The sequence below is a fragment of the Oreochromis niloticus genome, linkage group LG19 (genome assembly GCF_001858045.2).
Source record: "Oreochromis niloticus isolate F11D_XX linkage group LG19, O_niloticus_UMD_NMBU, whole genome shotgun sequence".
NCBI lineage: Eukaryota > Metazoa > Chordata > Actinopteri > Cichliformes > Cichlidae > Oreochromis > Oreochromis niloticus.
Window position 1 is genome coordinate 10,140,953 of NC_031983.2, and position 15,343 is coordinate 10,156,295.

Sequence of the window (15,343 nt, forward strand, 5' to 3'; positions counted from 1 at the left end):
GAAAATGTAATGCTAGGTTATTGTCAGAGTGCCCTCACTCCATGATCTTGTTCCCTATTTAATGGTGCAAGACAGTCAGAGTTTATGTGCCTCTTTCCTCTGTTCCCTTGACTATGATGCTTTAATGTATTTCTACATTTTATCTACAGAAACATTTATCAGTGCAAAGCTGTTTAGAAGATACTTACAATAAGCTGTCTGTTCCAAAGAGCTTGGAAAGAAAGCGAGTGGCCTTTTTTCATGAAAACATTTCACCTCTCATCCGAGAAGCTTCTTCAGTTCTAAAACGAGCTGAATAAGATTAAATTTTGAGGATGAAATGTCCTCCTGAGGTCTCGACATTCTCTCTGCCAGTCAGATGACTTGTTTCTATTGACAAATCCAGCACACCTCAGAGCTTCACTAGCACATCCAAAGACTCAATATATTTTATAGAGTCATTCAATTGTTGGCCAAGTCCTGTGTGAAGACCCCTGAATCTGTAGCTTTATGAATTAACCAATCGCTCTCTTTCTTTACTGGTAAATGTCTTAACAAGCGCATTGTTTATTTTCATCCTTTAATCACATTAAATGAGGGAGCTGTTCATATTTTAAACTACTATACAAATAATAAATGTCTTTATTGCCACAAAATTTAAATTTCATGATGATTTCACGCGTTCAAGTTCAGTGTTTGCCCTTAATTATGTGTGACTGTCATCACATGCATCATCCAACATTAATTTCACACCCCTGGCTGAAAGGCAAAGACAAAATATGGACACCTCACTGAAGAAAATAATTGTATTTCAAAAACAAAGTCAAAAATATCATCAGTTTGTCTGTATTGTGTGTAGTGTGTGGATGTGTGTGTAAAGCAAATAAAATTCAAATAATCCCAAATGACCTGGAAGAATGAACGATAGAACCTGAGGTTGCTGAGGTCCATATATAGTCTCAGTGAGTAACTGAGCACGGTGACAAATATTGCTCTAAATTTGCTCTAAATAATCCACTCGCTAATACAAGTAACCACCAAAACCTGGAAGTGGATATAGATGTGACCATCAAGACCATTAAATTTGGATAATAAAACTCGAGGTGGAAACCAGGAGGCAGCCGGAAGAATACATCCGAGGACAGGACACATCAAGGTGCGGCATGAGGAGAGATACAACGGGAGAAAGATGGTGCAGAGATAATCATGGACCAAGTAAAGAAGCAGACACCAAACTGAGTAGACAAAACACACTAAGAGCTCAATATTATTGAGCTTTAGTCAGTTCTCTGCATTCTTCAGTGGTTTAAAAAATGTAGTTGTAGTTAATTAATGTACTTTATTTGAAGCATTGCAGGCCTTAGTGAAATAGAGACACAGCTCCTAAACCTTTAAGACAAACAGTGAAGTAAGACAGCTTCTAAAGTCGTTCAAAGTTGCTTAGCCCTGGTAAGCCGCAAATACGCTAACAAAAATGAAAAAATTGTGATGATAAAAAAAAGTTTAGTTTGGGATCTGGAGCTTAAAGAATTGTTTGGCATTGTAAGCATTTATTATTTAAAAAAATGAAAACTCTTCCATAAGTGAAACTGATCAAAAGCTGAAGGTTGTGAACATATGGATGTGCACTGTGTTTATGGAACAAGTGCCAACTTGGTTTAATCAGTGTGAAAAGAGAAAATGGGATGATCCACACAGTAGTGTGTCAAAATGTATTATTTTCTCAATCAGCAAAGTAATTTTGGTCTGTGCTGATATCTTTGGTTTATTTATAGTTTTTGTAGTGCTCCCTACTACAAAAATATAAAGAAGAATATAAATTGTCCAAAATATTTGAGAGTTACTAAATTAGCTTGGCATGAGTTTCACTGTGGCACAGACGGCTGTCAGCAAACATCATGTGTACAGATTCATCTTTAATATTTCTTGATTTTGATTTGTGGACTACCAGCCCAAAAAGAAGGCAGATTTTTGTTGTAATCATCCCATCCTTTATTTATCCCCTATCTTATTACAGAAAATGATAGCTTTTATATGCGTGTGTAACTTTATAATTGTGTATGTGTTAGCCTGATGTGCACACACTGCCTGAGCCCTGCTTTTCCCTCAGAGAACCTGTACGCCGTGTCCCGTACGCCAGAAAGCTGCTCTACCAGGAGCTGCAGTCCGTGAACATCATCCCTCGACTCGAGCTGTCGCGCTACAGCGAGTGAGCAGGACAAGGACAGAGATGTGTTGGGTGGAGACGAGGGTAAGGGGGGGTGAATTTGTGAGAGAGTGAAAGGGACGGTTTTGTAAAGTCACACACTTCACCGGGAACTGTTTTCTCAGATAATCAATCAGTTGTTTAGATAAAAACATGTCTTTAAAAACAGGTCTTTTTGAAATCACTGATAGAAGGAATGGAGGTTCTAGGTCCTTCCACAATGACTTCATTTTTCTTACCCAGATGGGGCGTGCAGGTTTTAGACTGTATGATTCTGGTAAGAAGGCAAAGGGCTGACTATGTTAACAAGCTGCCTGAGAAACTACAATCTGAGAAACTATAAAGATTAGAACCATTTCTGTACCAGACTGGATGCTGACTTGCTTTTGGAGCCAGCTTCCAGGGGACAGCTGCAGGTTTACCTTCTAGCCTGTATTGAACTACCTCTGGTCTTAATAAGGCCCTTAGATCATAATAACAAGCTAACCCGATTCGTATCAATGATATCTGTCAAAGAGAATTGGCTCTCGTGATCATTTGCTTTTTCTGCTTGTTTCTACTCAAAGTGCCTGGAGGAGCTGGACCTCAGTATGAACCCACTGGGGGACAGCGTGTCTGAGTCTGTCCTGTCTGCTGTCCTGCTGCCCTGTGCTAGCCAAGCTGTCTCTGCAGGCCTGCAGCCTCACTGCTCGTTTCCTTCAGCAGCATCGACTGCTGCTAGCCAGCGCGCTCACAGGTGACTCTCTAACAAGCAGCTGACTGAAGCCTTAAGCGTCACTGAACTCCCACCCATAAGCAAAACTGCAACTACACTGACTTATATCTTCTGAGCTTTCAGGCACAGGCCATTTGAAAGCAGTGTGCCTGTCCCACAATCCCCTGGGCTCCACCGGCTTTGAGCTGGTTTTAAAGACTCTGCCCCTCCACTGCCTCACACACGTGGACCTGTCGGCTGTCTGCAGAGGGCCTGCTGATTACCCGGCACTGGAACACCTCGCCAAAGTCCTGTCACAGGTGTGCACGCAAAAATCATGCAATGTCATTTATTGTCTAAAGATATAACTGTGCGATCAGGTTAAGACTTTTGTGTTTTTGCAGGACGAGTGCTCTCTGACCCACCTGAGCCTGGCTGCAAATGGGCTGACAGACAGCAGTGTAGCTACCTTGGCGAGGTTTGTGTGTGAGGGCGTCATTTCTACGGCTCAGTTATTACTTATGTTGTTAGGGCTTTGCCTTTGTTTAAATTGTCACTTGAACTTGGAGATACTCCATGGAGTTCCTTTTTTTTTTCTTCCTAAAGCTATTCTTAGAGTCACTGTTTCACACTAAATCACATTTTGAATTTCTTTGATGTTTTTATCACCTGTGTAAAGTTGTACTTGGCAACAGTTTGTTTCTTGCTATGAGTCTGTTTCCTTTTGACACATTTCCAAGTTTGAACATTTAGTATGTATCCACAGAGGTGTTACATGATGAGTACACACACAGACATTACAATATAGAAGTGTGGTTTAAAGATTAAAAAAACTGATTAGTTGTGAATTAATTTTCCATTTTATGGAGCAGAAAACATTGCTGGATGCTAGCTAATAGGCTACATTTGGATGTCAAATATTTATAGGGGGGAAAATGGAAATTATGGATATGAAATAAAATGTCTCTTTGTTGCTTAACCTGCAGGTTGTCAGGTCTCTGGCCCCTGGGAGAGTGAAGACCTGGACAGTTTGTCAGAGCTGGTCCAGGATATCCGTCTTTGCTCTCAGGCCCTCAACAAGCTGGACCGACAGACCTTGAAGCAGAGCTGGGACAGGACTCAGTCACACGGACACTTTCTCGACCGAAACTCCAAGTGCCTCCTCTCTGCCACCTCCACTTGAGGGTGGCAGGTGTGACGATGTTGACAGAACTTTGCTTCTGATGTCTACTCTTTATCACTGACGGTGGATTTTGAGCAAGTGGTCATTTCTATAAACATTTTGTTTAATGAGGCTACACCAAAAAAACCCAAGATAAAACCAAAATAAAGTGACATGGTGTCCACCAACAATCTGTTGATAGCTTGTGTTTTATACATTTTTGTCTGCCTTATTTATACATGTAAAGTTCTGTATCTGTATAAAGAGTTCGTGTTAGTGTGTGAGAGGTTTTGTGTCACTCCTGTTTTGTAGGATTTCATTTAAAAAACACAAACACAATTAAAGTAACCAATGATGCTATACGTTGACATCGTTCTTTCACTGTAAGAATCAGCAGGCTATGGTGAATAATCACAGCGACTTTCAGGTCTCTGAAGAAATCTTTTTTTTTTCTTTTTTTTTTTTTTTACACCAAACCTTTATTTAAACATCAGTACAATACAAAATGGAATTAAACAGTACCACAATAATGGTGTTGTACTTACAAAAGAATTGTATACCATAGACAAACAAATACAAGAACAGTATTCAGAACCAACAATATAAATATGCTAGGGGGAAAGTAACTGATCAAGCCAAAGAATAAAGTGATTGAAAGATCTTGATTTTTTCACAAACACCAATAGTTTTTACAGCTTTTGGGTTAGTGGAGTTCTTAATTGAGTTAAGATACTGTACAAGTTCAAAGGAGAATACATAAAAAGAGGGATGTCTTCCTAAACATTTGGACTTGTGAATATGAAATTTAGCCATTAAAATTAACAAATTAATCATATATCTGCTATCAAAGTTGAATTGTTTTTGGTTTTTGTGCAGACCAAACAAAACATATTTCCAAAACAGTACAAATCCTTTAAATATATTTTCTGAAATAAAAACACATAAACTCTGCCAAAAATCTTGTACAAGGTTACAAAACCAAAAAAGATGTATAGTAGATTCCTTGGAAGTTTTACAAAAGCTACAGCTTGTATCAATGTCTAATTTGAATTTGCTTTGAAGATAATCTTTAGAAGGATAAATTCTGTGTATTAATTTATAAGAAATATCTTTAATTTTGTTGGTAATTAAAAACTGATTAGGGAGTTTCCAAACTTCGTTCCACATAATACCATCTGTGAAGAAATCTATCTAGGAGCTATGACAGTGTAAAGACACCCTGCAATTTTAAATGTGGGGCGACATTTGAATGAGGTGCGTACCAGTAGAGGGAGCCAACGCACCACGAATGGTGCACAGCCACAGATGACCTTTGTGGAATTTATATGTGACATGCAGGAGTGTCCGCAAAGAAATGTGGATAACTTGTAAATCAAAAGCTAAAGAGCTCATTGATAATTTGTAATTAAAAAGTGAATAGCGAAAGATATTAGATACTGCCACTGGCTAGATTTCAACCCGGGTCTCCCGCTCCCAAAGCGCGTTGTCTACGCCGCGGCCTGCCCATAATTTGTCTGATTATGTTATGATTAACATAGATGACCGTTCTGCTTTCTCGTAGCTGAGCTGGTGAGTCCAGTCAGTGTTTGTCAAATAGTCATCAACAAATTTGAGGAACCATCCATTAAACAGCCGCCATTTGGACTCTATGAACAATCTGCTCCTCTCCCTTTACCATGACTTGGTTACGGGGTGCAAGGATTTTCCTCCAGTCGCAGTCAGGGGATAGTTTCACTCAGAGCAGCTGACGACACCTTTTAAACCCCGTGCTGCAGAGTCAGAGGGAGAACACCACTCCATCTCCTTCTACAGACTCACCAGCTGGTATGATGGTGCTGCCTGCAGGGTCCCACTTACATTCTCAGATCCTGACTCCAGTACTTCCAGAGAAGGTGGATATTTATGTGCTGAAGGCAGCCCAGAGGAACTGTGTCTGCACCCTGGATGTCAACATCCTCATCGTCACCAGAGTCATCTCTGCTGTTTATGACACAAAAAACACTGAGATGACAAACAGCGGGAGAATCACGGACTCCAGCTGAGGGGGCAGAGTTATCATGTCTGTGCTCTGCCAGTTTCTAAAGAGGTTTGCACAGAGCATGAAGAGAAAGGCTACAGAGGAAGAGAGCAGCAGCAGGAGCCCCACTCCACCAAAGAAACACTTCAGACTGTGAAGCCTTTCTCAGAGAACTTGTTTTCTGAAGACTCTTTAATAGTTTTAAGACTTTGGCACTGCTTCTGTGAACTGTGTTGGACATATGGCAGGGCTGTGGACTGGATGTTGAACGAGGAACATCTATTGTAGAGCCAAGTGTAAATCTGTGCAAGACGAACTAAGGATCCATACAGACAGTGCCAAGTGTTCATTATCCTCTGCTGCATCTCAGACATCAGCAAGAACCAACACAGTGGTAAGTAATAAGTAATGTTCAAGGTTTTCTCTGAAATGATGTCCCAAAATGTTAGAAAACTTCTTGAGGTTTTAATTTTTATTGTTGCTTTTCTGCCTTTTGTTTTTAAGAATCTGGTGAAAAGAAGAAACAAAAAGAGACACACCACAAACGGGTTTCCCTGACTAACATGGTAAATATATTCATCATGTAATGACATTTCCTCAGAGTAACCAGGAGTGTTTGTCTTGTTCTAAAGTGATTCAATTCAATTCAATTCAATTCAATTTTATTTATATAGCGCCAAATCACAACAAAAGTCGCCTCAAGGCGCTTTATATTGTACAGTAGATAGCACAATAATAAATACAGAGAAAAACCCAACAATCATATGACCCCCTATGAGCAAGCACTTTGGCGACAGTGGGAAGGAAAAACTCCCTTTTAACAGGAAGAAACCTCCGGCAGAACCAGGCTCAGGGAGGGGCGGCCATCTGCTGCGACCGGTTGGGGTGAAAGAAGAAAAACAGGATAAAGACATGCTGTGGAAGAGAGACAGAGATTAATAACAGATATGATTCGATGCAAAGAAGTCTATTAACACATAGTGAGTGAGAAAGGTGAGTGGAAGGGAAAAACTCAATGCATCATGGGAATCCCCGGCAGCCTACGTCTATAGCAGCATAACTAAGGGAGGATTCAGGGTCACCTGGTCCAGCCCTAACTATATGCTTTAGCAAAAAGGAAAGTTTTAAGCCTAATCTTGAAAGTAGAGATAGTGTCTGTCTCCCGAATCCAAACTGGAAGCTGGTTCCACAGAAGAGGGGCCTGAAAACTGAAGGCTCTGCCTCCCATTCTACTTTTAAATACTCTAGGAACAACAAGTAGGCCTGCAGAGCGAGAGCGAAGTGCTCTAATGGGGTGATATGGTACTACAAGGTCATTAAGATAAGATGGGGCCTGATTATTTAAGACTTTGTATGTGAGGAGCAGGATTTTGAATTCAATTCTGGATTTATTTCACTCTTCTCTCGTGTTATTTGGTCTTTGTCTTTGCAAAGAGAGGAGCAGTAACTGCATACGGAGAAAGAAACAGGAGCATCCAAAGACAGCTGAGAGTCTTCAGTGCACCGTGAACAGCAGTCACCTCAGAGCAGGAGAGTCCTGGTGGCTGTCTGGGTTCTCTCCAGGAGCTTGGAGATAAGATACCATAACTTAAAAAAATGTTTAGAACAAGTGTGAGCCTCTTTTACAACTTTACTTACATCGTTCAAATGTAAGAGCTGTTGTGACGTCTGGTGAGGGTGTGCCCACACCTAATCTAAACCGAGCTTTAGTCCCTCTCGTACTTGGTTGAGTATTGGCTTCAGCTGCACCAGTGCCTGCAACGTGAGGGCACTAATAGACAGGGAGGAAATACTACTTGAATTAATTCTGAATGAAGACGTCATGCCAAATATTCTTTGATAGCCATTACAGTCATGAATACACAGACTTTATGGTTGCTTTTTTTCCTGTCAACATGTATTGTTCCCAAATGACCACGGGCCACAACTGGATCAGATAGTTCCATCATTTCTCTTCATCTGCATTTTCGATCTGAAAGCAGAAACAACCATAACGAGGAGAAATGGAATTTTTATATTTATGAACGAGGACTGTGTGGAGGAGAGCCGAGTCAGGTAACAGGTTGTTCACCTGACCGACAAGCTGGAGTCAGAACCTGTGATTTATCCTCCCTGACTATTGAGTTATGTTATATGCTGATGTTATTTTCTTGTTTTGAGCCAAACCAGATTTCTCTATAGGAACTCTGTGTTAAAGGGTCAATGCACCAAATTATGTTTTGATAAGCGTTCATTTCTCATGCAAGGAAAGACACAAACTTCTCAGAGGGATTATTAGTGGGCACAATTTAAAGAGCTCATATCACTACGTTGGCTTTATCAGCCCTGCACAGAACAGATCGGTCTTAGACTTTTAGATTCTCTTAAATAAGTAGAATCTGAAACTGAAGGTTTTAGATTAAATCTGATTCCTAAATCAAGAAGTAAAGCTTAAAGAATAACCTAGGTTTGTAATTTGGAACAAAGTTGTGTTAACTAAAACTATCTTGAACTAAGGAAGGTTAAGTGTGACCTTCTTAGCTGCAAACCTAGAACTGGTCTAGTAGCTTTTATATCTGTCTTACTGTGACATAAGTGCTGCAAAAGGGGTTTATTTCTTTCTCTCTCTCTCTCTCTCTCTCTCTCGCTCTCTCTCACTCTCTCTCTCTCTCTCTCTCAGTCCCTCTCTCTAATTTTACTGTATTTTCTCTATATATGATGTAGGTTTGGATTTTCCCTGCTAAATTGTGATGGTCTGGCAGTCTCCATCAGTCGACCTGCCTGTATGTATGTTTTTCTGTGTGTTTTGTTTTGGCTCCCCTCCCAGTCCCCTGCTTCCTCCTTTAAGTGTGTGTGTGTATGTGTGTGTGTATTCCAGCGTGCCAGTTTATGGGTGTCATCAGGCCGGAAGGTGTTTCCCGTGTTGAAGCCGCCACACCTGTCTTCCGTCTAGATTGGCCACGACATAACTGAGCTTCAGTCAACGCTGGATCGTTGAGTTACCGAGTAATTGAAGTCTCTAAGTGGAAATAGTCTGTGCGTGTGTTTCTGAGTTCACCAATCTGATCTCTGTACCTTGTCTTGTTAGGAACTTGGAGAGGAGTGTGTCATGGAGCAAAGTATTTGTAAATGTCGAGTGTTGGAGTTGTTTGCCTGTCACACCTGGACCACGAGCACAGTCCTGCAGGATGGGAATGTCCTGCATTTGGGCCCCGTTCTCACCAAGCACCTTAACATAAATAATAAACACTTTGATTGAGAAACTGCATTTTTTGTTTACTTTTTGTTATCTTTGTCTAATATTTAAATTTGTTTAATGATCTGAAACACTTTTTCACACCACTGTATGTACGTAGAAGTTCTGTTCAACAACTATGAACAGAATCATTCCAACAATGTGAACCAAGCTGTCACTGCAACTGTACTAATGCCCAGTTTGTAACAACAGACATGATGCCTCATACTACAAAACAACCCCAAGAGATGGGGTTAAATGCCGTCTTCAATTCCAAAAAAGCCACACACATATCGACCAGTTGGGCAAACTTGTGAACACTGTTCTTCAGAGGATAAAGTGCTGGTCCCGTGTTACACCACAAGACCTCAACACAATGTTGCAGACGTGTGCCACCCAGGAAACACAAGAGCCTTAAGGCCATTTCCAGAACTTTTTAAAATTTAATTGTAATTCTAAGAATCGTTTGGCACATGGTGTTTTGGAACAACAACAATAATAGTAATAATAATGGTCCTAAGACTGATGATGATTACTATTAGTATTAAAAGTTTCACTTTCTCCCCTTCACCTTGAGGTAAACTTGTTTATTTGCAAAGAGAGACAAAGTCGAGACGAGACCTTATAATTGTATAACCCTATAACTGAAAATGAATAGGAAACTTTTAACAGATGATACAACACATTAACATTAATAAGCAATCGTACTGGCAATGATTGCTCGTACTAAGTCAGTCATCCATCAAGAATGCAGTGTTTATTTAAGGTTTTGTTTCTTTCATTACACTCTCAGCTGACATGCACTTTTTGAACATTACCTTTAAACTATTTAATATAGCGGTCATTCCATCCACTCACCTTTTATCTTTAATAGTTTTTTAGATATTAGTGAAAAAAGTGTTCATGACAGTGCAGATTTCTGGCATTTTGTATAAATTTAAGCACGTAAGAATTGCATTATTTCTAATAAAAACAGAGTGTGAAACTGAGGTTAGAATTGTGTTTGTAAATGAACCAAATCATGTTTTGTAGCTTTCTGGATTTTATACTTATTGGACTAAATACTTATTATATAGGCTATACAGTAGATAAAATCAAAATTCACATGTTTTATGTAACTAGATGTTTAAGTATGTGGGTTAAAGAAAATAAGAAAGTTGCAGTTTATATATATATATGTAAATATATATAAATATATAATGCATATTACAGAATGTAACACCTACATATGTGTAAAATAATGGCTTTGATTTTGTCACCCCATTTGATTTCCATGCTACTCTGCTTAGCTGACATTAGCGGCAACCAGTGTGGTTTTCTGCTGCTGTAGCCAATCAGCTTCAAGCTCAGATGTGTTTTGTTTGCAGAGATGAACTGCTGCATACGTTATTTGTAATGATTGGTTTACTGAGTTACTGTTGTTGCCTTATCAGCTCGAAGTATTCCGGCCATTCTCCTCTGACCTCTGACATCAACAAGGTATTGTTCACCCAGAAAACTGCTGCCCACTCTCTTTTTAACCCTCATGTTGTGTTCCACTCAGACTGACTAATTTCAAAGTTTTATCTCTGAAAATGCATTTATTCTGATCAGACTGACATAAGATTTCACACGTTACTTGTAATCCGTTACTGCCTTCCTCTGGTCGTGAGACAGCTTCTGCCTTGAATAGGACTCGCTTTTAGGCAAGCCAAAGTTTGAAAAACCCTAGTAGCCGACGGCTGCTGACCAGTGTCAGGTAGCTGGCCAGCTGGGAGGAGAGCTGCGGGGAAGTTGTTCACAACCGCTGCAGGAGGCTGCATCATGAAACCAACATGATGAACTGCCAGTGGGAGAAGCACTACCCTATAGACTTTGTATCCGAGTAAAAGTAGCACTACAGCTATATACAAGTTAATACGAAAGCACAGAATCAACAAAAGCTATGAACTAATCTTAGAGCCGGGGCTACACTGGTGCGAGTCATACAAGGATCCAGTGATGAGTAGCTTCTTTTCCTCAACTTAAGTAGTGGCAGGGATAATGAGGCACAGGTGTTCACTCTCCATAGGTGTGTGGGTCAAGGGCAGGAACCACCATGACTTCCATCCTGGCGAGACAGAGAGCGAGAGAGAGAAAAACAATGACGCTGCTGATCATCTTCATGCTGGTCCACCGGCCGTGACATTCAGTAACATGAATATGGAAGTGTAAAGAGTCTGCAGCACAAGAGACTACAAGATCTCAGTTATTGAAACACTACAGGTTAAACCATGGTCACTTTGGCCAAGACACGCGTATCCATGCACATATTTAAATTGTCCATGCACTCCGAAGTCACCAATGTAGATCACATGTTGATCAGACATCGCAGAGATCAGTAGATTCCTGGTAGGTGACTGAAGATAAGCTTTTCGTTGATGATTTAAAAGAGGGTGATGAGCTATTATTATTATCATTACTACTACCACTACTACATTGTCTTGATTTCTCCATGAAAAAACAAACAAAAATGTTTGACGTTCAGTAATGACTCTGGATTCGTGATCACTAGCAAGCTTTGTTTTACTGTGTAACTGAGCAGACATTACACGTAAGCCACCTCACTCCCGGGGGGCGGGTCTCACCTTCACGCTGTCTCACTGCGTGTGTGCGCAGCGTACTACATGGAACAGGTATATTAAAGCAGCATTTGCAAAGGGTTCATATCTTTCATGAATATTCACCCAGAGCTGGAAATTGTAATTTTCAAATTTGATCTGTGCAGCTAATGAAAGTCTTCTGAAGGTAAGAAGGAGATGTGACTTTTGTTGCCATGATGCCAGGTCTCTCTTGGAAATGAGATTTTTAATCTCAATGAGATTTTTACCTGGATAAATAAAGGACTAAAGATGTGCAACAAAGTTTATTTTTTTTGTTTTTTTTCTAACAAACGTCTGTTCATCAATATATTTTTGTGTTCAGTTCATTCTATTATTATTGTGTGAATGCTGCTGTTGCTCAATTCCTCTTTATTATTCTGATTCTTTGTGGGATTTTTGGGTGCTATGACTTTTGGTGTTTGTTCCTGTTATTCTTTCAGTGCTTCAAGATCATTTGAGTCATCTGAAACTGGTAATGGGTCTGTCGTTCAATAGAGCTTCAACTTCACAGAAGACTATTTGGAGTCCTTCATCATCCAAAACTTGTTCTTTGAGAACTGAGGCTAAAATACTCTTATGTAACGAATGAGACGCTCCCACACACCACCTTGGTGAGAGGCTGCTGGGACGTTAAAGTTCCATTTGACACCATCCTGAACAAAAGCATTTTGAATTTTAGCATGGCTCAGCTCAGTCAAACTCTTGATTTGCACCAACTGGGCCTCGTCTACAGATGAACCTCCGCACAGCATTAATACAGGAGTCTGTATTAAGTGTATGTGCAATCTCCAGATGTACTGCACGATTGGTCAAACAAGTAAAAAGAAATCCCTTTTAAGGAGACTTTGTCCTCTTTAACACTTATAGGTCTAAAATAGTCCACTCCAACATTTGTGAATGGAGCTGTGTTTGGCACGACTCTCTTTCGGCAGATCTGCCATCTTTGTTCAACAAACTTTCCTCTGTTGCATCTACACATGATACAACGAGAGATGATTTTCCTGGCAGCAGAATTTGCATTTACTATCCAGTATTTTTGTCTTAGTTTCGACAGCATGTGCGCTCTTCCTGCATGTCCCAACTTTTGATGGCTATGGCGTAAAATCAATGTTGACACATTCTGCCTTTGCTAAATCTTCTGGAGTCAGATTTCCTTTCTCAAAGTGGTCTTAAATCTTTCCATTCTTGCCTACACTTCTTGCTTCTGACTTTCCCGATCATTCTTATTCAGATCTGCAGCAACCAACTCTTTCCTCTTTCTGCCTAGCAACACTAAGGTCTCTTTCAGCTTTAAAAACCAGGCTACAGAGATTTTGAGTTTTGCCCAAGACAGAAGTGTTTAGTTTGTAGGATTTTGTGATTCCTTCACAATGACATTCACTGTCAGGTCCTTTTTGACCTCTGGGTCATCTGCAGAAATTACACTGCAATCCACATCCAGTTTAGGCCACTCCTCCTCTGACGGGTTGAGAAAGTCTTGCCCATTTATCCACCTCCTACATTTGAGGAAATCCCCAGCTCTCATGCCTCTACGATTCTGATTCCATTTTAGATTCTGTTTAACAATTCGATTCTTTATCGATTCTCTCATCGATTCTTATTTTTTAAAAAGGAGAACATACAGGTCGATTAGCTTAGAACTTTGTTTTATATCTTATCTTTGAACAAAATTTAGGACTAGCATGACCTTACAAACCCAACAGTGAGATCTTAAGAGATCCACAGCCTACGGCTCCTCGATGGGATGCCACAGGTCCCCAGAAAAAAAAATGTAAATGTAAAATAATAATAAAACAAATATTCTTCTGTAGCAATAACAAAGTATAACATAAATTATTCTGTGGCAATTACACAAGAATGCCCAGTAACATTTACACTCTCCTTTTTAAAAGTATATATGAGCTGAGCACTCAAAAATAAAACTACATCAGCCAGCAAAAAATACAATCAACTCAAGTCCAATGGCACTGTGCAATTCTGCATCCATCAACTATGGAGAATTACAAATTCTTTTGCAGAAATATAAGCATATCTGCTTTTTCAGGAAGGATACGTGATCTTTCTGGACTTATGGCTCTCCAGCTGTGAGAACCACCTCTCAGATGGGGTGGAGGATGCCTGCACACACAGAAAGCTTCAGCCAGTGCTGACAGCAGGGGCAGAGTCTCTCTCTTGCTCCACCACCATAGGGTGGCGTTATCCTTGCAGGGGATGGGGTTAGGCTTCTATACAGCTGGATCTCCTGATCCACTCTCTGGGCCAGGGAAAGAACGGGCTGCCGTTGATGGAATGACTGCAGCCCGTTGTCCTCCTCTTCAAAGAGTTCCTCCAAGGCAGTTGTTTTTTCTGCTTTACTGAAATTAAATGGACATAATAAAAATGTTAAGCAGAAAATGAACAATCCATGACATCTAAATTATCTTCACGATGAACTAAACTTGCATAGTCTTTTTCATCTCATCTTCATCTTTGAACAACTTTCCCTGTGTGTCTCCTTGCTCCTGGTGCTTGAGTAGAAAGTGACAAATACACAAACGAATCAAACTAAAGGTCTCACTCTCACAATGGAAATAGGCTACAAAGTAAGACACTGTCATATTGAAATACCTCATCTGGTCCTGCCTCTGTCTTTGCTGCTTCCCTGATCCTGTCCCAGACTTCATCCTTATTCACTTTGGATTTAAATCGGGGGTCCAAGATGGTGGCCTCCTCCAGGAATCTCTGGATATCAGCATCCTTAAAATTTTAAAAGGGAGGAAAATGTGACATCAGGACTATCCTTAAGTATTTATAACTGTCATTTTATTTATGATAAATAAGTCATCAATTGTACCTGGTATCATTTGGAAAGATCTTTCCAAATGTTCTCCTTTATGCTCCTTGTGAAGACAGAGTCATCTTCTTGCACGGTGTAGTGTTGCAGTAGCTTTTGCAGGATGAGCAGAATCTCACCACAGGTCGGACTTTTGTCGCTGCTGGTGTGGAGGTGTAGTGCTTCCGCATGAGCACCACAAACTCCTCTGCTTTTCTTAAGTCATCATTGCCCATTTTAGCCAGTCTGCAACATCAACAAAATAAAAATACAACAGATTTGTTGCATAAAACAAACAAAATTAAAACCTGAGTCCATTTTCAACCATATTATCATTATGTTTCAATACTACTCACCTTTCCTTTTTCATGGACTTTCTTATCCGTGGATCGATGGCTGCAGCCTGGATGGCAGGAAACTGCTCGCAGAATCTCTCCTTCATCAAATACAGAGAGTTCCATATGGTCTTTACATCTAGGAGCAGCATATGCTTGGGCAGCTCTGAGGGGTAACAGATCCACAACAACTTTGCCAACTTTGGTTTTTACAGCATAAGGTCCACCTTCCACACTGTATCACCTTCCATGACTCTAAAGCGTTGGAAGCATCAGTGCCTATCAGTAGCTCCGCATCTGCAA

General features: G+C 40.3%; 3 long non-coding RNA genes across 4 annotated transcripts; 2 read left to right on the forward strand and 1 right to left on the reverse strand.

Annotated features, from left to right (window-relative positions):
- The first annotated feature begins 1,041 nt into the window (after positions 1-1,041).
- On the forward strand, positions 1,042-4,300 carry LOC109195839 (uncharacterized). Its single transcript, XR_002057313.2, has 6 exons — positions 1,042-1,135; positions 2,090-2,230; positions 2,752-2,921; positions 3,024-3,199; positions 3,284-3,357; positions 3,866-4,300. It is a non-coding gene; the product is annotated as an uncharacterized LOC109195839 (long non-coding RNA).
- Positions 4,301-5,779: 1,479 nt separating this feature from the next.
- LOC109195847 (uncharacterized) lies at positions 5,780-9,505 on the forward strand. The gene is made up of 5 exons (XR_002057326.2): positions 5,780-6,452; positions 6,563-6,624; positions 7,493-8,820; positions 8,916-9,043; positions 9,126-9,505. It is a non-coding gene; the product is annotated as an uncharacterized LOC109195847 (long non-coding RNA).
- A 4,850-nt stretch (positions 9,506-14,355) lies between these two features.
- Positions 14,356-15,329, reverse strand: LOC109195845 (uncharacterized). 2 transcript variants are annotated; one of them, XR_002057323.2, is made up of 4 exons: positions 15,062-15,329; positions 14,727-14,951; positions 14,501-14,629; positions 14,356-14,400 (listed from the first exon to the last, which is right to left on the reverse strand). It is a non-coding gene; the product is annotated as an uncharacterized LOC109195845 (long non-coding RNA). The 2 variants fall into 2 exon arrangements; XR_003215285.1 differs by having other exon boundaries at positions 14,358-14,629.
- Between the last annotated feature and the right edge of the window lie 14 nt (positions 15,330-15,343).